Here is a 24,818-nt window from a genome sequence, read left to right on the forward strand (position 1 = left end):
TTCTCTGCAAGTGTATGTCATTTGCCCAGAACCCTTCTGAAAAGTCCCTCTCAGGCACCTAATCAAAACCATCTGCCTCCTGGAAGTGAAACTCAACCACCCCTTGTAGTCCCAGGCATCCAACTCAGAGAGAGCTCCCAGAGAAGGTAGGACAGGGAAGTCAGGGCTCTGCCTCTGAGTGGTCCAGGAAGCGCTGAACACTTGTTCAGCCAAAAAACAAACCAGCACAAACGACTGGTTTAGCAGTTCATACCCATATCTAGAGGCTAATCCAAGCATATGTGTATTAAATTTACAAACAAGCCATTCTCAACTCAAACATTAAAAAATATACCACATGGAGAATTTGTATTTCATTTGAGGGTAAGAGGGAAAAAAGAAAGCAAACCATAAAAGAAAAATAATACTTAAAAGCCTATCAGCCAATTCCATTGAACAGGACAAACTGAAACTGCAGTTAGTACCAATACAGAATAAGTACAGATTAAAGTAAAAGAAACAACCACACAAAAGAAGAAGAAAAATAGCTAATCTGTTCTGTGCAGTGGAGGACCAAGGAGCAGAAATAATTAAGTCTCTGAATGCATACAGAATGCCAATCTCAGCAACCTTATAATGTGCAGGATCTCAAGGAAGAGCATCCCCCTTGCTTTGGATTTTGCCAGTTTTATATCCCTTCTATCTTCCGGTGACAACCATTAGCCAATGAAATGGATTTTCCAAGAACTTTCCGGCAGATGATGGACTCTGCACATTTGCAATTATTTCCCATTATAATATTGCTGTAAGGTATTTTACAACTCCTCTCAAAAACTCAGTAATCTGACCTCGGGTACCTCCTTATGATAATTTATCCCAAAACTCAGATGGCTTGCAATTCATCAACTTCCCTTCCCAGCGAACATATTAGCTTCCTTCAACAGCCTTCTAGTTCTCTGACAAAGATGCTGTAGTTCATTCTCAGATGTCATTAAGCCTATTCCAATCTTCTTCACAATCTCACTTACCCTCTCAGCTCTATGAGGGTGGCTTAGCTGAGAGATGACTGGCCAAAGACCAATGGTGACTTCTCCACAGCCCTAGTCTTGATGCTTCAACCATGACACAATATTGGCTAAACTATTCATGCACCCCCATAAAGTCACTTCTGATTTATGGTAATCCTTTTCAGGATTTTCTAGGTAGACAGTACTCAGAAGTGGTTTGCCATTCCCTTCTTCTAGAGGCACCCTGGGACTGTGCAGCTTGCCCAAGGCCACACAGGCAGGCTCTTCTGGAATGCAGAGTGGGGAATTGAATCCCCAACCTATGGCTCCACAGCCAGATACTTAACTCACTCAGCCAGCCAGCCAGCCAGCCAGTTTTCTCCTTCCTCTATTTAGTCAAGTGTCATGGACCTCCAACACACAGTAGTTACCCACAGGAACCAGGAAGAATGAGCATCTGTGTAGGAATGACAGAGGGGAGGAAGAATACAGCTTTATTGTGCAGAATTCCTCCATATGTGGGAAATTACTACTATACCAGGAATATTTTTTATTTGGTGAGGTATTTCTTCTTTTATTGTTTAGTCGTAAAGTCATGTCCGACTCTTCGTGACCCCATTTTCTTCTAGGCTGACCTTTCTTCTTCCTGACCACATGGTCTGAGGGGGTGCGGTTTTGGCTTTAAATGTGGGCTGGCAGAAGCTCTAAGCCCTTTTCCTGAAGAGGAGCTGAGCTGTGTTTCAGAGGTGGGCTGTGTTTCAGAGGACATTTTATTTGGTGAGGTATTTTCTGTCAGGCTGACCTTTGTTCTCCCTGACCGCATTCCAAAAAAACCATCAAAGAAAAAATGTAATAACAGGTACAAAATTATACATTCTAACAAGACAACAACTAATAAAATAAAGCATATTAAACCATTCCGTTCTAATGGCAAAGGTGGTGATTGAATCAAAATGCTATTTAAGACAGTCAACATAATACGCAGATTAATTAGCATTAAGCAACAGGAACAGCTTTCTCCTAGGCATAACAAAAAGCATACAACAGGCATTTAAAAAAATGTCAAACTGAGAGTCAAAAACAGAATGTAGTAATAAGAACATCCTAAAACTGAAATTGACCAATTTTATGAAGACTTACAACACCTTCTAGAACCGACACCAAAGAAAGATGTTCTTCTCATTCTAGGGGATTGGAATGCTAAAGTAGGGAGTCAAGAGATAAAAGGAACAACAGGCAAGTTTAGCCTTGGAGTTCAGAACAAAGCAGGGCAAAGGCTAATAGAGTTTTGTTGAGAGAACAAGCTGGTCATCACAAACACTCTTTTCCAACAACACAAGAGGCAGCTCTACACATGGAAATCACCAGATGGGCAATACCGTAATCAGATTGATTATATTCTCTGCAGTCAAAGATGGAGAAGCTCTATACAGTCAGCAAAAATAAGACCTGGAGCTGATTGTGGCTCTGATCATCAGTTTCTCATAGCAAAATTCAGGTTTAAACTGAAGAGAGTAGGAAAAACCACTGGGCTACTCAGGTATAATCTAAACCAAATCCCTTATGAATACATAGTGGAAGTGAAGAACAGATTTAAGGAACTAGACTTAGTGGACAGAGTGCCTAAAGAACTTTGGATAGAGGCTCGTAACATTGTACAGGAGGCAGCAACAAAAACTATCCCAAAGAAAAGGAAATGCAAGAAAGCAAAGTGGCTGTCCAACGAGGCCTTACAAATAGCAGAGAAGGGAAACAAAATGCAAGGGAGATAGGGAAAGCTACAGAAAACTGAATGCAGATTTCCAAAGAATAGCAAGGAGAGACAAGAGGGCCTTCTTAAATGAACAATGCAAAGAAATAGAGGAAAATAATAGAAAAGGAAAAACCAGAGATCTGTTCAGGAAAATTGGAAATATTAAAGGAACATTTTGTGCAAAGGACAAAAATGGTAGGGATCTCACAGAAACAGAGGACATCAAGAAGAGGTGGCAAGAATACACAGAGGAATTTAACCAGAAAGATCTGGATATCCTGAACAACCCAGATAGTTTGGTTGCTAACCTTGAGCCAGACATCCTGGAGAGTGAAGTCCATTGGGCCTTAGAAAGCATGGCTAAAAACAAGGCCAGTGGAGGCAATGGCATTCTAGTTGAACTATTTAAAATCTTAAAAGATGACGCTGTTAAAGGTGCTACATACAATATGCCAGCAAGTTTGGAAAACTCAACAGTGGCCAGAGGACTGGAAAAGATCAGTCTACATCCCAATCCCAAAGAAGGGAAGTGCCAAAGAATGCTCCAATTACCGTACAATTGGACCCATTTTACACACTAGCAAGGTTATGTTCAAAATCCTCCAAGGTAGGCTTCAGCAGTATGTGGACTGAGAACTCCCAGAAGTACAAGCTGGATTTCGAAGCGGCAGAGGAGCTAGAGACCAAATTGCTAATATGCGCTGGATTATGGAGAAAGCCAGAGGGTTCCAGAAAAACATCTACTTCTGCTTAATTGACTATGCAAAAGCCTTTGACTGTGTGGACCACAACAAACTATGGGAAGTTCTTAAAGAAATGGGAGTGCCTGACCACCTTATCTATCGCCTGAGAAACCTATATGTGGGACAGGAAGCAACAGTTAGAACTGGATATGGAACAACTGATTGGTTCAAAATTGGGAAAGGAGTATGACAAGGCTGTATATTGTCCCCCATCTTATTTAACTTATATGAAGAGTACAACATGTGAAAAGCAGGACTGGAGGAATCCCAAGCCGGAATTAAGATTGCCGGAAGAAATATCAACAGCCTCCGATATGCAAATGATACCCCTCTGATGGCAGAAAGTGAGTAGGACTTAAAGAACCTCTTAATGAGGGTGAAAGAGGAGAGTGCAAAAAACAGCCTGAACCTCAAAACATAAAAAAAAAAAAAACTAAGATCATGGCCACTGGTCCCATCACCTCCTGGCAAATAGAAGGGGAAGATATGGAGGCAGTGGCAGATTTTACTTTCTTGGGCTCCATGATCACTGCAGATGGAGACAGCAGCCACGAAATTAAAAAAATGCCTACTACTGAGAGATCTGCTTGTAGCCCTCCAGGTGCACCAAACAAACCAATGCTGAGGAATGATGGGATGATGCAGTATGGAGTATAAAGAAAATGCCATTTTTTTAATTTTACCAACATGTATAAGACTTTGGGTCTCTATTTCATAGCACTAACTAATTTTACTCTTTTTATTTATGTAATTGTATTCCACACAATAAAATAAAATTTCCATCATTCACAGCTCCAGGAGATGCAACTGTTCAGACAATAAATCCTCTAGAAATTGTGGCAGGTACTACCCTGTGCAAACCTCTTGTCAAGATAAAATGCTAAACCAAGTGTTCTTCCTTGCCATAATGATTAATTGCCAGTGCTTCTTCCTCACACTAACAGTAGGAATCAGAATTCAGAAGTAGGCTACTTCAGAAGCGCCTCATTAAAGCCGAACAAGGTGTCGTTATCTGTGCCTGGATCTCCTTCATTATTTAAAATTCCACAAGTCTTCCCTGCATTCTCTGCATATTAATGTACTCAGAGCCAAAGATGGAAATATGAAAAATGCAGCCCTTTGCTTAAAAACTCACACAAGTTTTCTGATAAGTGAATTGAAAACTTCAAATGACAAACAGATGGAACAAAAGATATCTGAGAAGGAAATAATGGTAACTTTAATGCCGTACCGAAGAGAACTAGGCTACTAGAGAGGGTCCTTCTTTAAAAACTTGGCTACCCTATGAAAACAAACTCTGACATTTTCTTTTGCCTAGATTATTTACAATACATTGTTCATGTTTTTGGAGCTGTCAGCAGACAAGAGTCCACCTTCAACAACAACAACAAAATGACCCAATTACCTGGTAGAGCCAGTGAGAAATTGTAGATAGAGTGATGGACTAGAGCAGGGGTTTCCAAACTTTTCAGTATGAGGGCCACATCATATATTCTACACATGTTGGGGGGCCGAAGGAGGGAAGGGGGACCCAAGCAATCCCCTATGCCCACTGTCTTTGCAAAGACAGCAGGGGTGGGGGAATTGCTTGGGTCCCCCTTCCCTCCTCTTCCTATGCCCAGGCCAGAGAAAAAGGCAAGGCGGGCCAGATGTGGCTCATGGGTCGTGGTTTCGAGACTGCTGGACTAGAGCTCAGGAGACCTGGTTCCAACATGGAATCTCTCTGAGAAGGGAAAAACATTCCTTGAATATCGGACATACCTCAAAAACTAAGTTGGAAGCACCTGATGACACATAACTGGAACTATTAAAAGAACTACTGTGCACAATGCCTATTTTTCCCTTACAGCACATTTTGAGATAGGAGAGCACTTTCGAAAGAATTTGTACTAAAGGCAGGTGATAAGTCCACATCCAAAACCATCTAGGAGAATTAACACGTCTACATGATAGTGCAGTGCTCCAACACTGGAGGCATTCAAGAAAAACTGAGATAGTCACCTGGCAGATATGCTTTGACTGTTTTCCTGCATTGAGTAGGGGGTTGGACTTGATGGCCTTGTAGGCCCTTTCCAACTTCACTTGTCTATGATTCTATAAAGGCCAGCGCTCTGGATAGACACTAGGATATCTTCTTGATGCTGAACATTCTTCAGCAAACTTCTCCCACAGAAATGCCATTATTGGTATGGGTGTTTTCAGCTAAGGCAAAAACTAGAAAAATGGACAATGTGTACAAACTATAAAAAGAAAACTTTTCATACATAACCAATCAGAGATTTAGTTCAAAGCCGACTGTAAATAACTATGGGAGGGTGCTCAGCCATACATTCATGTAGATGGGCCATCACAAAAATAATCACTAGTAGAATTCCCTGGCTAGAATGGCCATGTTAGCTGTGAGATTCCTAGAGTTGTGGTCTACAACAGTAACTTCTCTGAGCTCTGGTGATGTGGTTGGAACCTCAATAGTCAGTAGATTAACTCTGACATCAGCAGAAACTACAGAAGTTATCAGAGAACACTAATCCTCTGCTTGTTCTCAATCTGTTTAATTTTCATAATCAGCTAAAAAACAACACTGCCAGAGATTCTGGACTGGTTTTAGGAATAAGCATGAGGGCAAAACTGAGCTCCAGTGCTTACTGAATTCACAGAAAGAGAGGAAACTTTGGCAAATTCAAAGAGACAAGTTCACTGCTTTAAAATTATAAAATCCAATCATAACTCCCACATGAGAAATATGTGTACGTGACAACAGGTCAGTAAGTGACTTGCCAGTCATGAGTGAATCAACTTACATTTATGACAAAACACATCCTGTAACTCTAGTCAAACACAGATTTTTACAACAAAATTGAGATACATTTGTTTACAATAACTGGGAAGGCAGACATTTGTCAGGGCAGCTGATGCTCCTCCCCTCTCCAGATGTGGCATTATTTCCTTTTTTCCACAGATTGTTTTATGTCCATCAAATCTTGTTCTCCCCTGAGAGTGCTCGTAAAGCATGCTCACAGATTAGCATAACCATTTCCATAACCATGAAACAGAATAAAAGTTGAGTGTTCCCACCTGACTCATCTCTGCCCATAAGAGTAATATATAATCATCCTAAAAAAATGGTTAGCCTCAATCTGGGTACGTCCATTAAGCCACTTCTCCTTCCTTGCAAACAACAATCTGATAACCAATGGAATCAATCCCAGCCACTTGAAAATGACCACTACATTCAGAATTACCATTTATAATCTTGTTGTTATTGTTGTTTTCTCCTTAACACCTTAGCTCCCTAATTTATCACAAGGCATGGTACATATATATTTCCGCTCCAATTCTGAATGCAATTCTGCTTGCCATCTCAAAAAGTAATGGTGCTCACGTAAGAGCCTAAAAATGAAATCAAGTGTTTTGCTTGAGGTATCCTAGTTTGTTACTTCCAATAGCTAAACAGACTTGTGTTCAGATACAAGTGCCTGAATATCAGATGAGGACACATCAGCTAAAGGTAATTTTAAAGCATGACCATAAAACCATTCCAGCCCCAGCTGTTCTAGTCTTCCCATAAAGGACAGTCTGAAGAAATTTGCATCCCCAACCAAGCAAAGAGAAGCTTAGCTCTTCAAACTGTTCTTCATATGACAACAGCAATAGATGGTGGTGAGGTAGGGCTAGAAATGTTTTCCTGCTCACACTTTCAAATTTCAACAATCTTTTAAATACCCAAATAGGCTCGTATCTCCATGGAGTCGCCCTTGGATTATGCTTAGAGATATCATGGGGTGACTGACTAACAACATGGTGCTTTTAAAAGTACAGTTATGACATGCCCCTAATTCCTGGGGACTGGAACCTAAAATAGACAGTGGGAAACGGCAGAGGCAGGAGAAGTAGACACAGAAGAAATATATGGGGTTATTTCAAGTACAAGGATTTTGCCCCAGTTAAGAATTATGTGTAAGGAACTAATGGATTATTCAACGTTTCTCCAGAAAATGTGAGTTTTGAGGTGGGGCGTAATAAAATATGAAAGACTGCCACATGAAGGCATTCAAAGAGGCACTTCTAGGCACAAACTGGGTGCGGAGGGGGCCTGTTTGAAGTAATTTAGAGAGAGAGAGAGAGAGAGAGAGAGATCTGGATAGTAGAGGGTGGTGGAGGTTAAGGGAGTAAAGGACAAAAGAAGAATTATATTGGAATCTAAGTACTGAGACATAAGGAAAGGCTGGTTCCTAGAGCAGCACGGATAGGAATCTTGTGTAGGAACCAAGAGCAGAGAAACTGGAAGGCCAGACAAGGGTATAAGGAATGGAGTCACAACAACAGTTACAACCATAATTACTGGAAAAGGCATGCTGGGACCAAATGAACTTTCCACCCAATTCAACAAAGCTCCTCTTATTTTATGAAATGTACCCAGTGTCACTTGTGACATTGTACCTATTCCCCTTTTGCTGAGCATGAAACTATTTGCTATATATTTTTCTTAAAACTCCAGCTAGAAAAGGATTTTAATGAGGGTGATGGGAGCCTTGACCCTCTGTTCTCACTACTGTCTTGAATTTTGTCAACAATTAAGCACACTTATTCTCCTAAAATTGCTTAAGCATTGAAAATATAAGGAACCAAGGTATTTTGTGGAAGGGCAAAAAAAGAAGAATTTTCCATTTAAATCTAAATATACCCAGAAGGAAATTAAATTCTAATCTGTTTTGAAACATACACACACACACACAAAATACAACAGAAAGAAAATCTCCCGCTGCCACTGCAGTTCCACTGGCATTTCTATCACCAGGATATTAGGATCACTCTGGTAGGTAATAAGTTTTTATTGAGTTCTCAAAGCTGCATCATTCGTCCATCCGACTTTTTAATTTCCCACTTGAATGCCTCCGTGTTACATTAGCTCATGGTGTGTTTGGGCAGGCTATAGTTCACGCTGAGTGAGTGCCTGCACCCAACCCTGGTAACATTCCCAAGCGAATATCCAAATTAAAAAATTAGCACTCTTTCACAACAGCATTCAGGTGCTGCTCTTTATGGACATAATTTGCAAAGAGCTATTTATGTCAGACAATTAGCTGCCATTCTCTCCAAGTAAATTAACTCAAATGAGCACAAAAACATGAAGCCTCAGCTTTCTCTAGGAAGGAGTCATAGAAAGGAACAAATGAACAGCAACTTTTCTAGGTGTAGCAGACGGGCAGTTTCTATGTGCTGTCATGAGATTGTTTTCTCTTCTGTGCAGGAATTATGCATTTAAACACTTCCATCATGCTATAAAACTCCCATCTCTCTTTAATCCTGAATTGGAATCCTGTCAATTTAAAGAGAAACATTTGCACACAATTGACAAGAACTCTTTGACAATTTCACTCTGAATGCATTAATAATCCACAGTCGAGACATCTAACATTCTATGTAATGATTTCTAGATGGATGCTGGAATACCTGGCGTGAGGTCAGATTTGGGTATTTGATTCCCCGCTGTGCCTCCTGGGAGACGAGACAGCTGTGTGGCCTTGAGCAAGGTACGCAGTCCCAGAGCACCCCAGAACAGAATGTTAAACCTCTCCTGAATTCTCTGCACCTAGGAAACCTTGGGAAGGAGTTGACTTGACAGCACACAATTACTGTTTATTAGCTGTATTTATGGACATGGATGGGTGAATCACTCTCTTTCCTGTTCATATCATTTTTTACATGTGCCCATTCATTAGGCTGTTCTTCAATCAAACAGCATTTTATAAAAATAAAAATCTATATTACTTTCATTTATTTTTTACACAATACATATGTTTATACATATGTTTATTTTAAAGGAAAATGTATATACAGTATACTATTTGACCTAAAGTACTTATCTTTTTGGACCTTTCTAAAGTTTTTTTTTTCAGGCAAGAGCAGTAAAGTACAAAGGACTTTGAACACCCAAGAATAGTCGTCCCGCCCCGAACCAGTCATTAGTCCAGGAAGCACTCACTAGGTTGATTTCAAAATGTGAATTAAAAAAAAAAACTTCTTTCAATCTATAGGATAGCCATCTTCCAGGTTTGTTGGCATTCTCGAAGAAATTTTGTTTAGCTCTTTTGACTTTCACCCATAGAAGCATTTGTTCATCCCAACCTTTTGAATGTTAGAAAAATTTTTGACTTATACAGATATTTTAGACATAGATAGGAGATTAAATCCAAAACAAGATCTTATAGACCAGGGGTTAGATGCATCGTGGTGGTCTATAATGCAAATATAATCAAGATATGAACAGGACCTAAAAATGTATGATTTTTATAAAGAACAGACAACTTTTGACCAAATAATGTTAACATCAGATGATAAATTAATTAGGAAAATATATAAATTCCTTTTAAATTGGAAAATGGAGGACAAACAGGTCAAAGAAACAATGGTTCAATGGGCAAAAAATTTTGGGTACAATATTGACTTAGAAAAATGGCAAAGGCTGTGGTCTAGAAACTATAAGATGACAATGGCAACATCTTATAAAGAGAATCTATATAAAATGTTTTATAGATGGCATTTACCTTCTGATAGATTGGCTAAGATGTATTCTAATAGGTCAAGTAAATGTTGGAAATGTCATGAAAAAAACTGGAACCTATTATCACCTCTGGTGGACTTGTGATAAAGCAAAAAAAATTTGGAACAAAATACATACATGGCTTGTTAAAATAATCAAAAATCATGTAGATTTTAGGCCAGAGCTCTTTCTGTTAGGTATAATACCGGAAAGTGTTGATAGACAAAATGTATATTTAATACTCCATATACTAACAGCTGCGAGGATTATTTATGCACAGTACTGGAAAAATGAAGGAACTCCTACGGATCAAGAAATAATTAAAAAGATATTGGACTGCGCCGAAATGGACAGACTAACACTGAAAATCAAAGGAAAAGAAGATACAAAATATTATCAAACATGGGACTTATTCTATCAATGGTTAGAAGGATGTTGTATAGATTAGGAGTGTAATGTGTGTAGTAGTTGTTTTACAAATGATTATAAGCTGTACCCTGGTGGCATGATGTTAAATCAGTATGGATGGATTTTTATAATAAAAAGAAAATTAAAAAAAAAATCTTCAAGCATCCCTAACCAAGTCTGTTGGCTGCATACACAGCAAGAAACAGTTCTGTTACCTTAAAAACCAAAATTAGCTTTTACGACAGCTTTTATAAACTAGAAAGTAAATCCCCTTTCCACCAAATAAACCCAACTCTAGTCTACAGATGACAATGTCACCACACAGTTATTAGTCTTTAAAGTATCAGAAGAGTATTTGTTATTTTCACTGCAAAAGAATAGTGAATTTTATCCTATTTACAAAGAAGGCTGTGCCCAATCTCTGTTAAAATACTTGGCAAAGTCTATGGACTAATGCAGATGAAATTTAATGCCATCATTTGAATGTATGTATATAGAGCGTTGCTATTCTATTACATCTCAAAATACCAAGCAAACCACAGGGCCTTAAGATTGGGCCTTTCCTCTGCCTTCCCCGCTTCTCCATCTTATGTACTTACTTCATTTAACTCTTGCCTGCAGAAGATATCTGTGATCTCAAAAGCTTGCATTTTTGTGCCTTTTTCGTTGTCCTAACAAAACTATTACCCCAGCCTGGATTTTACCAGTTACAGTACTGTGTTGCTTTTAGTTACTGTATGTTTTATCATGTGTTGTTTAGTGTTGTTTGCCAAAGTAATTAGCTTGTTATGTTGTCGGTGGGTGTGCTAATTCTATTAGCACACTACTAATCACAGTCCCTCTAGCGATTTCACTCTGTAAAAGAGGTCAGATCCAGCCAAGACTTCATATACTGTAGCTTTACCCCGTTTGAATTATTGTGACATACTCTCCACAAGGCTGCTTTCAGTAACTGTTCAGAGACTCTGGGCTGGTTATAAGGGAACACTTATTTACACTGATTTAGTTTTGCAACAATAAATAGAAACAGGGACAGATTAGCATAAAGTAAGTACAGTGGTGCCTCGCTTAGCGAATGCTTCGTTTAACGATGAATTCGCATAGCGAGGGGGTTTCTGGGGGAAACTACTGCCTCGTATAGCGAGGCTGTCTATGGAGGAAACTCGCATAGCGATGTTTCCCCCATAGGCCCCCGGCGGGCGCTTCGGAGCGGCCGCGGGGAGACCTCTCCCGCGGCTGCTCCAAAGCGCCTGCCCGGAGAATGCCGGCTGGCTGGCCGGCGCTTCGGAGCAGCCGTGGGAGAGGTCTCCCTGCAGCCGCTCTGAATCGCCAGCCAGCCTGCAGGCATTCTCCGGGCGGGCGCTTTGGAGCGGCCGCGGGGAGACCTCTCCCGCGGGTGCTCCAAAGCGCCTGCCCCGAGAATGCCGGCCGGCTGGCCGGCGCTTCGGAGCAGCCGCGGGAGAGGTCTCCCTGCAGCCGCTCTGAATCGCCGGCCAGCCTGCAGGCATTCTCCGGGCGGGCGCTTTGGAGCGGCCGCGGGGAGACCTCTCCCGCGGCTGCTCCGAAGCGCCTGCCCCGAGAATGCCGGCCGGCTGGCCGGCGCTTCGGAGCAGCCGCGGGAGAGGTCTCCCTGCAGCCGCTCTGAATCGCCGGCCAGCCTGCAGGCATTCTCCGGGCGGGCGCTTTGGAGCGGCCGCGGGGAGACCTCTCCCGCGGCTGCTCCGAAGCGCCTGCCCCGAGAATGCCGGCCGGCTGGCCGGCGCTTCGGAGCAGCCGCGGGAGAGGTCTCCCTGCAGCCGCTCTGAATCGCCGGCCAGCCTGCAGGCATTCTCCGGGCGGGCGCTTTGGAGCGGCCGTGGGGAGACCTCTCCCGCGGCTGCTCCGAAGCGCCTGCCCCCAGAATGCCGGCCGGCTGGCCGGCGCTTCGGAGCAGCCGCGGGAGAGGTCTCCCTGCAGCCGCTCTGAATCGCCGGCCAGCCTGCAGGCATTCTCCGGGCGGGCGCTTTGGAGCGGCCGTGGGGAGACCTCTCCCGCGGCTGCTCCGAAGCGCCTGCTCCCAGAATGCCGGCCGGCTGGCCGGCGCTTCGGAGGGGCCGCGGGGAGGCCTCTCCCCGCGGCTCCTCCGAAGCGTCAGCCAGCCCCAGCTGGTAGCCTGCCCGGGCCGCCTACCCGAGCCATTCTCGGACGCCTGGAAGTCCGAGAACGGCTTGGGTAGGCGGCCCGGGCAGGCTACCAGCAGCGCGGACAGAGGGGGGGGGGTATCCGGAAGGTTTCCAGGTGAAAGCCTGGAAACCTTCCGGACACCCCCCCACCCTGCAGCCGCCGCTTGAAGCCTGCCCGGGCCGCCTACCCGAGCCGTTCTCGGACGCCTGGAAGTCCGAGAAAGGCTGGGGAAAGCAGCGCGGGGAGGCTTCAAGCGGCGGCTGCAGGGTGGGGGGGTGTCCGCTCCCAGCGACCCCCCACGGCTTGGATCCAAGCTGTGGGGGCAGGCTGAGAGGGTGGTGGGATTGGGATGCCTTTGAGGGCCTTCCATCTGCTCTCAAGTCCTTCCCCCTTTCAACAGGCCAGACATCTGATAAGTTGAGACTACTCTGAGGCTTTAGTTACCCATTCTTCACTTTACACAAGGAAAAAACATACACATTTCCTGATGACTTTATCTCAGTTTCACCATTGCCTTCAGCAATTTAATGGGGGGGGGGGGGAAGGAGTATAAATCCAACAACAATAACCAGCAGCCTTTAAAACTGGCATGGAAAACAGAGTATAAAAATAAAAGTAATAACGAAAAAAGTAATAATGATGACAAAGTAAAAATAAAATATAATAATAGTGACAGTAGTTTTAGTAATGAAATTATGGTTGAGATGAAGAAACACTTTATATGTTGCAGGAGCCAAAAGGAGAAAAAAAACCCAGAAAGGAATAAAGCAACACAGTTGAAAGAAAATGATTCAAGTCTTCCAACTTCCACATCTAAAGCAGAAAAGAAAAGAAAAACCCAAACTCCACACATCTTGTGAATTCTTACTGATCTGCCTGACTAGCCTCAGGGAAACAATTCTTTAGTCTCTGCAATTTGATTTGGTCAGAGAATGCACCCAGGCATGGAAAACTTTAAACCTAAAGCACTTTAAAAAAATAAAAAAAATATTCTGTTCTTTTGATACTTTTTTTACCATGGACAATGATCTACACTAAATATCTTCAGGGTCATTCTCTCCCTTCTCACTCCCTCAAAGGAGATTTTGTCTTACAAAATTTAAAACCAAGTTTTATTAATAAATTCCATTTGGGTCCAAATAATACATTTATTGCCAGCTAGAATGGCTCTTTTTCACATTTCCCACTTGTCCTCAGAAATGCAATCAAATGCTTAAAATGTAACTTTCGCTTCCATTCATAACTGAACTGTGCATTGATTCAGAACATGAGCCATTCTGGATAACAGCAGAAACGGACATTAGATGAAAAGTAGATGCTAATGTACCCTTAATATTGCTGGTCCAGTGTTATTAACCTTCTGGTTATTAATATTAGGGCAATCAAAGGAAAATGGAAAGTTATTTAATCACTGGAAATGATTCTGAAAATGAAAACTGAACACTTTCAAAGATTCTATGTGCTTCATAAATCATTAGTGGCAACTGTATAAAATGCTAGCTGCCCAACTATTTAGACAATGACTATTAGGAAAAGTAGAATCCATGCACTGAACTGAGAATATGTATTCCACATAACTCAAGTCAGGTGTCACTTTGTAAGTAACAGAGCAAATTCAGTCACATATAGAAACGTCCGCAGGTAGAAAGCTACTTAGCAGCATTGTGTCTAGGAGGAGTAGCAGAAGTAAGACCCCAAAGTCTGTGCTCAACACCTTTAAAACCATCATGTAATATTTGAGGGCTTCCTACACTCCAACGTTATGCAGTTTGGATTCTCTTGACTTGACTTTTTATTTATTTATTTATTTATTTATTTATTTATTTATTTATTTATTTATTTATTTATTTATTTATTTATTTATTTATTTATTTATTTATTTATTTATTTATTTATTTATTTATTTATTTATTTATTTGATTTTTATCCCGCCTATCTGGACCAATGGTCCACCTTTTTTTTTTTTATCTAGTGCCCCATCCCACACAAAAGTTTAATTTTCCAGCTCAGTGCTCGGCTAGGGAAGTCTGCCAAGGATAAACTTCAGTCAGAAACCAGAGGTTTGCCTCAGTTCCACACTACAATTCTGTCTATAGCAGTGAATTGCAAGAAAACCCAGCTCTTCTTTTTGACCAGTGATATCTAGTACTGTGCTACAGAAATGTAACCCTTTCTGCTATGATAGGAAGTCCCAGTTTTGTAGGGCCAAAGAGGCAGGGTCTGGGTGAAAAGTGTGCCTACCATTTTATGTATGGTTGTTGTGGGTTTTTCGGGCTCTTTGGCTGTGTTCTGAAGGTTGTTCTTCCTAACGTTTCGCCAGTCTCTGTGGCCGACATCTTCAGAGGACAGCACTCTGTGCTCTGGTGTAGTTGGCTAGGGAGTTTTATGTTTATTTAGGTCATATTTAGGTCGTATTTCCTGCAGTTATAAAGGTACTGCTTGACCAAGTAGTTTGGGATTTTTTCATGTGGAACAGCACAGCTTTTGTTTGTTTGAAAACATTAAAATAACTAAAATCAAGATATGGCAGCCAAACACTTGAGAAATAAGCCCAAAGATCATAGCAAAACTGAGATATAAATCAAAAATGTCATTATAGCTGGCTGATTCTGGGCAGCCAAAGGCCTTGCCTAATATACTGGAAGGCAGACTTTAAAAAATGGACCAAGGCTGCTTCGAATGAAAGGAGAAAAGGAGGCACCAGTAGGAGTAGGTCTTCCCTGTGATATGCAAAATCACAGGCATTTTTAGGGTTTTAGAGTTAAAAACTATTAACTTCAACTCAGCCTGGAAGCACAGTAGGCAGAGTATGAACTACTACAGAGACTGAGGAGATGTGATGTCTTTTACACACTCCAGTCTGGAAATGAGCAGTCACATTTCAGCATTCTTCCCTTCCTTGTCCAGCAAGAGAATATTTTGAACACGACTCAACACATCTATCTCTCAAGGTTGTACCCTCTGAGGACATTGACTTCATGACCTCCAGGTAGGTTTATGTGGCCAGACTACTTTCATTACAAGAAAAGAGAAAAACTGCTTCAGTGCACACTCTCTATGGGGATATGTCAGTGCCAGGCCCCTGATTTTTCTTCACAAGATGATATCCAGCCTAGGGTCTTTTACTGCATGCATCAGTAAGACTTTTCTCTGTGTATGTTTGAAGTCAAGAGCACACCTCTGAACAAACACAGAAATTCCTTTGTTTCCCATTAACCAGAGCCTCTTTCTGCCCTCCCTACTTGGCATTCAGGCTAGGCCCTCTCAGCAGATTTCAGTCCACACAGCTCTCTTTACCTAAACATAAAACAATTCTAACACCACTTTAAGTCATTCTTGAAAGAAGGCAGTTGCTAAAGCACTCTCACTGCAAAAAGGCAACATTACAAAGCAGATCTTAAAACCAAAAGTTGAAAGCAATTAGGGACAAACAACAACTCGTAATTAATTCCTTTTCATGATAAGGAAGCAACAGTTAGAACTGGATATGGAACAACTAATTGGTTCAGAATTGGGAAAGGAGTACAATAAGGCTGTATACTGTCCCCCTGCTTATTAACTTATATGCAGAATACATCATGTGAAAGGCTGGACTGGAGGTATCCCAAGCCGGAATCAAGATTGCCGGAAGAAATATCAACAACCTCCGATATGCAGATGATACCACTCTAATGGCAGAAAGTGAGGAGGAATTAAAGAACCTTGTAATGAGGGTGAAAGAGGAGAGTGCAAAAAACGGTCTGAAGCTCAACATCAAAAAAACTAAGATCATGGCCACTGGTCCCATCACCTCCTGGGAAATAGAAGGGGAAGATATGGAGGCAGTGACAGATTTTACTTTCTTGGGCTCCATGATCAATGCAGATGGAGACAACAGCCACAAAATTAAAAGACGCTTGCTTCTTGGGAGGAAAGCGATGACAAACTTTGTCAGCATCCTAAAAAGCAGAGACATCACCTTGCCAACAAAAGTCCGCATTGTCAAAGCTATGGTTTTTCCTGTCGTGATGTATGGAAGTGAGAGCTGGACCATAAAGAAAGCTGACCGCCGAAGAATTGATGCTTTTGAATTGTGGTGTTGGAGGAGGCTCTTGAGAGTCCCCTGGACTGCAAGGAGAACTAACCTATCAATTCTAAAGGAAATCAACCCTGAGTGCTCACTGGAAGGACAGATCCTGAAGCTGAGGCTCTAATACTTTGGCCATCTCATGAGAAGAGAAGACTCCTTGGAAAAGACCTTGATGTTAGGAAAGTGTGAAGGCAAGAGGAGAAGGGGACGACAGAGGATGAGATGGTTGGACAATGTCATCGAAGCTACCAGAATGAATTTGACACAACTCCGGGAGGCAGAGGAAGACAGGATGGCCTGGCGTGCTCTGGTCCATGGGGTCACAAAGAGTTGGACACGACTAAATGACAACGATGACTTATTCCTTTTTTAAATTCAACTGGCCCCTGCCCCTATCATCTCCATTATTGCTTTCTTCACAGGAAAAGCATGCATCTGTGGAGAAGGCCTGCTTACATGTAGGCTCAATTTACCTCTTCCCTAGAGGCATCACTTTTCATAATGAGGAAGTGACAATTGAGGGCGCATGGCTAAGTGTTCCCCTGCTTGCATGATTGATGGTTAGACACAGGCCATGTAATGCCTAAAGAGGTCTTTAGGCAGAGATTCTCCATTTTGGTCCTCTAGATATTTTGGACTTGAACTGCCAGAATCCATGAGCCATCATCAAGAGCGTTTCTGAGAATTGAACTCCAAAACATCTGAAGGACCAAAGGTTAAGAGTCACTGAGTAACAGAAATAAACCCCGAAAGCTTTTTTTAAAAAAAGTAATATCGTTTTAAATGATAATGACCGCTTCTACTGATTATAATATTAAAAAACACTAGAAGAGTAGCTAATGACTTTTTAAAAGTATCTTCTTAAAACCTCATCCTGGTTCAGTCAGCAAACAAATTCTGCAGGATGCAACTGATGTGTTGCAATAGCGTTGTTGAAGTTTTAAGCAGAAAAATAAAACAATTAAGTTCAGAAGATAGAAGGTCATATCAAGAAACCTCATTTCAAATAGTGACTTAGTATGGAGAGGACTGGCTTCTGCCAAATTGAAACAAAGAAAAGAAGATTGAGAAGTCATAAAATTAACAACAAACTTTTAAAAGTAATGGAAAATCATTCTGCCGAAACAATAAGCAATCAGCTCTGATACTTCTATGTGCCTAATGCTTGGAATGATAGAATTTTAGAGTTAGGGGTCGCCTTGGGGTCATCTAGTCCATGTTTAATGCAGGTTTTTCTGTGCAGAATGTAACTACAGTACTTAATCCTTGACAAGCAGCATGCTTGTGGAGAACCTACTACCTCCAAAAACATCCTGGGTATTAGGCCCTGTAGAAAGGCAGCAAAAGACATACAGGATGGATGTCTATATCTGTCCCACCACTGAACAACTTATAGTCTAAACATGCAACCAAAGTCTGCTTCCTGACAATTTCCATCCATGGGTTCTAGAGAAAGTATCATGTCTCCATCTCATCTTCTTGACCTCGATCTAAACACACCTGACTTTTAGGCATACCTCACAGGGTTTGATGTAGTAGGTTTTGCAATGGAAAGCTATCCATTATGGTTCCATGCCCACTTCTGCATCTGCTTAATTAATATATTTAGATCCTTTCAGACAACATCCTGGGGCCATATCCTATCCTCTCTTGCTTAGCAATTGGGATTTTTGTCCTTTTGGATTTGCAGAAGCTAAATTATATTCTCCCCCAAATATGACTGTCTGTACATGTGATCTTTAATTTCTATTAATCTTTCTGTTAGGTTTGGGGTTTTTCCATTTAATAAGAAAAGTGTCAGAAACCAACATCAATAATTAAGTATGTATCTTTTGGCATCCCAATTAGAGGAACAGCATACCATCTACTAGATTTGAAAACTGAAGGAAAGAGACACCTTAATACAGCTTTCCTTCAAAGGCAGAGTGTTCTTTTCCTCATAGTAAGGTGACCAGAAGAGGGGAGATTCATCTTTCATGTGACAACTTCCTTAATTATGCACTCAGTTCTGCAACTCCATGCCAGGTCACTGCAGTTCTTTTGAGACCTTCTGAAGGTCTTTTGAAATGTGTACTCAAATACAGAGCAAGAACAATAAAACGAATCTCTTACATCCTGTGGGGACTTTGGTGTCATTCTAAGAAGAATTTCACTTCTGAAGTAAATTATCTGGGAGATAGTGAAATCCCCCTAAGTTACAGTAGAACTGTTTCTAAAACTACTTTTCCCCAACATAACCTTCTGTTCAAAACTGAAAATATCTTTATTCAGGAAGTCAATATATGACCGACTATTTCAAAGTACACACTACATAAAAAGAAAATAATAAAACAGTCAGGCTTGAATAGCGAAAACTGGATGTAAGATATGTAGGAAATTAAAACACTACACTACACAAATAATTAGAACATAGATTGTAAGAAGAAAAGTATAAAGAAAGAAACAGAACACTTACACATTGCTGTAGTTCAACCATCAATCAAAACGAGAAGACTGCAGTCAAGAAATTAGAAGGTGGAGACTCCAAAAGTTAGTTATGAAGGAACTAGAAAATATCTTCAAGTCTAAGGATGTGTGATTGGTGGCCAAGGCCAAGATTATCCAGATTATGGTATGCCCTATTACTATGTAAGCTAGACAATGAAGAAAGCAGAGGGGGGAAAAACAGTTCACTTGAAATAACAATCTTGGAGGGGAGCCTCATGAATACCATGGCCCACCAGAAATAAGTGGATGCTACCTCATTCTAGACACAAGAATAACAAAACTGAGATGGTTGTACTTTGGGCATATCATGAGAAGACAGAAATCAGTAGAAAAGGCAATAATGCTGAAAAAAAATTGAAAAGCAGCCAAAGAAGAGAAAGACCAAATGTGAGATGGATTGACTCAATAAATTAAACCATAGCCCTGAGACTGTAAGAGGCCAGTAGGGTTGTTAATGACAGGAGCTTTTGGAGGTCACTAACTTTTACAGTTTCCTTTAAGGGGGAACACATAAGAGAGACAATTTACCTCTAAAACAGTGGAATAGGCATGTGATTTAGCCTCATATATGAAGTAATTCTCTTTTTTTAAAAAACTGGGGACATAACACAGTATTATAAGTTTAGGAGGACTGCATGTGGTGAAGTGAGAGACAGAGAATGTCAAGTAGAAGGGAGACTTTTAGCCTGGCTATCGTTGAAAGGGTGATCCTTTCATTCCTGCCTTAGGGAGTAGGCCAATGTTCATGCATCACCAAAGAAGTAATCAGAACCCATATATCTCAGCTCCGTTTTTTGCCATGAGTGGATGGGCGACAGCAAATTTTGCAATCTGCTGCTATATTAATATCTGAAAACTGATACACATTTCCAAAGACATTTATTTCAACCTAAAGAGAGAAGTCAGGCTATGGGACCTGCCCTTTATATACACGCTCTAAATACACACACAATCACACAAACACACATTTGTTCCAAACATATGGAAGGAGCCTGCTGGAGGCCAACATTTAATGCTCCAGTTAGTAACGTTTTCAAAAGTAAAAAGGAAAACCTACATACACAGTAACAAATGTAGACAATTCTCATTTACATACACTCTCAGGTGCAATAGCTTTCTACTCTCTTTAGCTCTTGCTGGAAAGCCTTAACACACACACCTGAGATTTTTTTAAAAACTGTCTGAAAAGGGGGAAGGGTTATGGCCAACTGTCCTTCTTCCGTAACTCTTGTTGAGACAATTTTGCTGACTCTCTGCTCAAGTGCCCCAGCAGGCAGGCATTCGATGCCTGTGGGTCAGTCTACTGCTGTTCACAACAAAAGCACCTGTTTACCTGTGATTATCAAATTCTGCTTCTCAATGGGAGCAAAATCTTAGATTTAATTTCAGAGTGTCAGAAAGAGCAGCTTAATAATATCTCACAAACATCCCAGCAAATTGTCTTCTACACAAAAATGACCGTCTGGCTGATGCTTTAAGCTATTTATCATCCTGGCGAGACTCCTCAAGTTTGCTGCCAGCATTTTTGCCCTTTCCACTCTAAGCTGGTACCCACAGTCAATGAGGCTGGCTTGTTTGGTCTGTAACAGTTCAGTGCATTACACATACCAAGACCCTCTGCTTTGTATTACACACTCCAGCTAACTCAGTAACCGGTCCTCAGATTACTACAGTGTAATGTTTTCCTTGCTTGTTTATTTATTTAGTTTATATATCACTCTATCAGTGCAAGTGCTACTCTGGGTCATTTACAAATTAAAACATAAAACCCCACAAGATCCCGCATATCAACATACATTCAAACAATGTGGTGATACACAATTATAAAGACTACACAAAATTCATACAAAAAGAAAAAAGAGTGGAAAAATTACAACATCCTGGAGATCCATTGCATTTTATCCATTATTATCATGTAATCAGTTCCATTCTCTGATAAATGACTGGCATTCTCTCAGCTGATTGGAAGACTCTCCTGTCAAAAAAATGGCAACATTTTCAGCTCTTTTCCTTGACTGCACATATTAGAAAAGACTTCTGTTTCTTTTGTGAAACCTAAAGTAAAGATGTTATTACTCGCAATGTCCTGGTTGTCAACAGAATTGTATAATGACATGCATGCCAATCATACCTTACCCTGGGCATAAAGGTTAGTTAGGGTTATAGCAATATGCAAAGCATGAAAAATAATTACTAACCATAGGTCAATAGTTTTTTTTCCATTACTAAATATGATTCAGATCATATCCAATTATAAGAAACAGAAACCAAAATAAATAAATAACTTGGAGAGGAAGGCATCTTCATTAAGAGTGAAGACTGATTGACTGATACATTCACAAAGTAATTCCCATGGGCAGTCCAAATTTAAATCTGGAACATAGGTACACATTCAATGCAGATTTATTTCACAAAGCCTTTTTCCTTTAGAAATCAACCAAACAAATATGTGGGATTTACAATCATAGATCAGAAACCTTCCTCTGCCTCTGGAGGACAAAGAGCTAAGTTTGAAGTACGGACCAGGATGTTCAATAAGTGTCCTTCTGTAGAGGAGGGAGCTGCAATTTATTATAAAAATAGTTCATATCCCAGACTGAAAAGATTATTAACACCTTGACCGCACAGTCATTTCCTTTCATTTTGTATTGAATTTTAATATAGAAACGTGATGTTGTCCAGGGGAAGTTCAAACGCGAATGTACATTTGTATGCCGTTTTCCACGATAGGGCTGTGTGATACAAGCCAACTCACATATGCTGCAAAACCATCACTGAAAGCTGCTGTCTATTGAGTCAGACCAGCACAGCAGTGCATCTAGTACCATGGTTCCCAATCTGCATTGTGCACAGGAACAGCAGACCATCCATCAAAGACCTGCACTAATGGATCAGTTCACTCCCCCTAATTCACAAGAGGAGTAAAATGGATAAACTACTGACAGAAGAGGGAGCAGGGAAGAGGTCACAATAGCAGATCCCATTATATGGCTTCCCATAGTATACTGTGATGAGTACAAAATATCTTTGTGAGTGAGCATAGTAAGTTACTCAAAAATCTGTGTTTTTAATATTCATTCAGTAGGAACATTTCACTCCTGACAGCCATATGCTATACTTAAAATATTTAAAATGGCTTAAAATCACAATACTCTATAAAGGCAAAAATAGGAACCATTAATCTAGCACAATACTGTACAGTGGATTCTGTGTGTCAGCAGCGTTCCAGCTTCCAGACAGAATTCTTTTTTAGATCTACCTGGAGATCCCCTGTGATTTCCCATCCCAGTAGTACTTAGGTTCTGAAATTGGATGAGATTGGGTGTGTTCAGGGTGATCTAGTTTGTGCCTGCCAAATCTTATGCCACAATCCATTTATTTAAGGCGCCGCAGGATCCTTAATAGATTGCGGACACTCCTCTACTGCTTTTGTTTTTATGTAGTTCAAATGCTTTCACAGGGTTGTTTTATATTGTTTTTATTGTTACATTCCACCCTGACATCTTAGGATATAAGGCAGAATACAGATGGCCTAAATAAATATGTACTAGAAGAGATACCTGCTTTTGTTAACCTCCTTTTTTTTCTGCAAAAGTAGATTCCCATAACTAACTTTTCATAACGTGCTACATTTTTCCTGTCATTGCAAAAGGAATGGATATGGACATGGATATTATGAAGGGGATCAACACATGACAAAAATTTGCAAGCAATAGACTTGCAATCACTACACAGCAGACCACTTTTGAATACAGTATTTCCTTTATCTCAAAGTCAGAACTACCTTGCTGCTTCTCAGTACATACTGCTTCATACCACACCAAGAAGTCTGTTGAATTCCTCTTCTTTGTTATAGCCTGGATTAACAAAACTTATCTAGTGTCAGTTGTTTCTGCAAGCCACCCGGCTCATAGTTATTGGCTGAGTCCTAAAGTGAGCTCCTCAAAAGAATTAAGCCTCCACACTGTGATAATCATAACCTTCGTTTTCTATGGCTATTCTTCACTAATCAAAATAACTCCTGTAGTCAAAAGCAGGGCCTTTTGTTTCCATCGTTCTCCATTCCAACTGGGCACTGAAATACAATGAGAGAAGCAAAACACTGATCACATTAAAGGGATCTCTAAAGAACTTGTGACCAGGATTAGGAGGTTTTGGACAAGAGGCATATTTACATGCCAGGAACACAGCAGTCCACTTTTCCCTTGGACCTTTTCTCCCTTTTAACCACATATTTTAAAAGGCTTTAAATAGGGAAAAGAAGTTGTCATGGCAGTGGCAGAAGGAAAGGCATCTATGGAGTAGATATTTACTAACTTGGCTTTAAGGCACTTGCAGCTGAATTGTTCTTTCCCCGCCCCCCTAGTATGGAGAATTACAATGCCTGCATTTAGCTGTCTGCTGCAAATCATTTCTCTTTTCTCCACACAGCATTAGTAGTGTCTGGGCACTGTATACCAAAGGATGCTGACAGACAGATGATAGCAAAACACAGGCTCCAAGCAGAAGGCACAGAGGGGGCGGGGAGCACCAAGACTTCCTTCAGTTCAGTCTTCTTTCTCTATTGTTCTGCTGAGGTTTCCTATAACTGTTAATGGACAAATGTCTTGTTCTTCTTGCAGCACATTAATCCAGCATGTACTTTACGATGCTCCTCATTCATGCAACTCACCAAGGCACTTTATTTCTTGCCTTTCACCAAGACCCAAGTTGCCAATTCCATTCCGCTATTGCTATCTTGGCAGAAAGAGAAGGGAGGGAGGATGTCATTACACATATTGTTTGTGCTTGCAAAGAGCTTAATGCAAATCCCTTGCATTGTCGCCTGACACACAGAGAACATGTTTTACTCAAGTTCACCCAGTAACTGCAACAGGCCACTGCAAAGAAGAGCCACAGTCTCCTAAACTGGAAAAGCAAGGCAGACTTGACTGTGCATAACTTGACTTGCCTAGCATTTAAAGGTTCAGAGGCTCTTTAAAATGGCACCAGCAAGTTACAGGGAAGAAGTAAGTGATGAAGTGGCACAGAAGACTTAGGCGCAGAATTGCGGGGGGGGGGGGGGGAGAGAAATCCTGTTCAGATCTCTCCCTGAAAAATCCCACCGTGGCCCAGGAGAATGACTGAAGCACTTCTACGTCATTGGCACCACCTGACTTTCAATACCGTAAATTATTTTTCCAGCTGTGAAAATACATAATATTCCATCAGCTTTCAACCAAAACAAGACAACCCTCTTTCCCGATCATAGCCCTCTCGTTCTATTGATCCAGAGTCAAGTTAACATCAGTTGTATTTAATGCTCTCTCCCAAATCTTTTTATATTGGAAAAAATAGAATAAAATCAGGTTGGCAACACAGAGAATACGTGCAATCAGTTTCACCATACACAGGTTATTATAGTGATTACAGTGGACACTGCCAGATTGAAGGAATTTTGCAACTACCCCAAGTTACAATGGTACCTTGGCTTATGAATGCCTTGACCTACGAACGTTTTGAGTTACAAACAGCTCCATTCACAAAATGTACTAACCGTTGGTGGCAAAGAGGCTGCTTCTTTGTAGCCCTTTCACCCCAACGGTTCAGGAAAGGGATGTGGCATTGGTGGGGGTGGCCCAGCGTCGGGAGGCTTGAGCCTAGCTGGGGTGCTTCGGCCGCTGGC

The 24,818-nt window shown here is 41.1% G+C and overlaps 1 protein-coding gene across 2 annotated transcripts in view; it reads right to left on the bottom strand.

Moving 5' to 3' along the window:
* LRP8 (LDL receptor related protein 8) overlaps positions 1-24,818 on the bottom strand; it is a 221,395-nt gene that overhangs the window by 125,301 nt on the left and 71,276 nt on the right. The window lies entirely within an intron of this gene.

This window comes from Pogona vitticeps, chromosome 4 (assembly GCF_051106095.1).
Source record: "Pogona vitticeps strain Pit_001003342236 chromosome 4, PviZW2.1, whole genome shotgun sequence".
Lineage (NCBI taxonomy): Eukaryota > Metazoa > Chordata > Lepidosauria > Squamata > Agamidae > Pogona > Pogona vitticeps.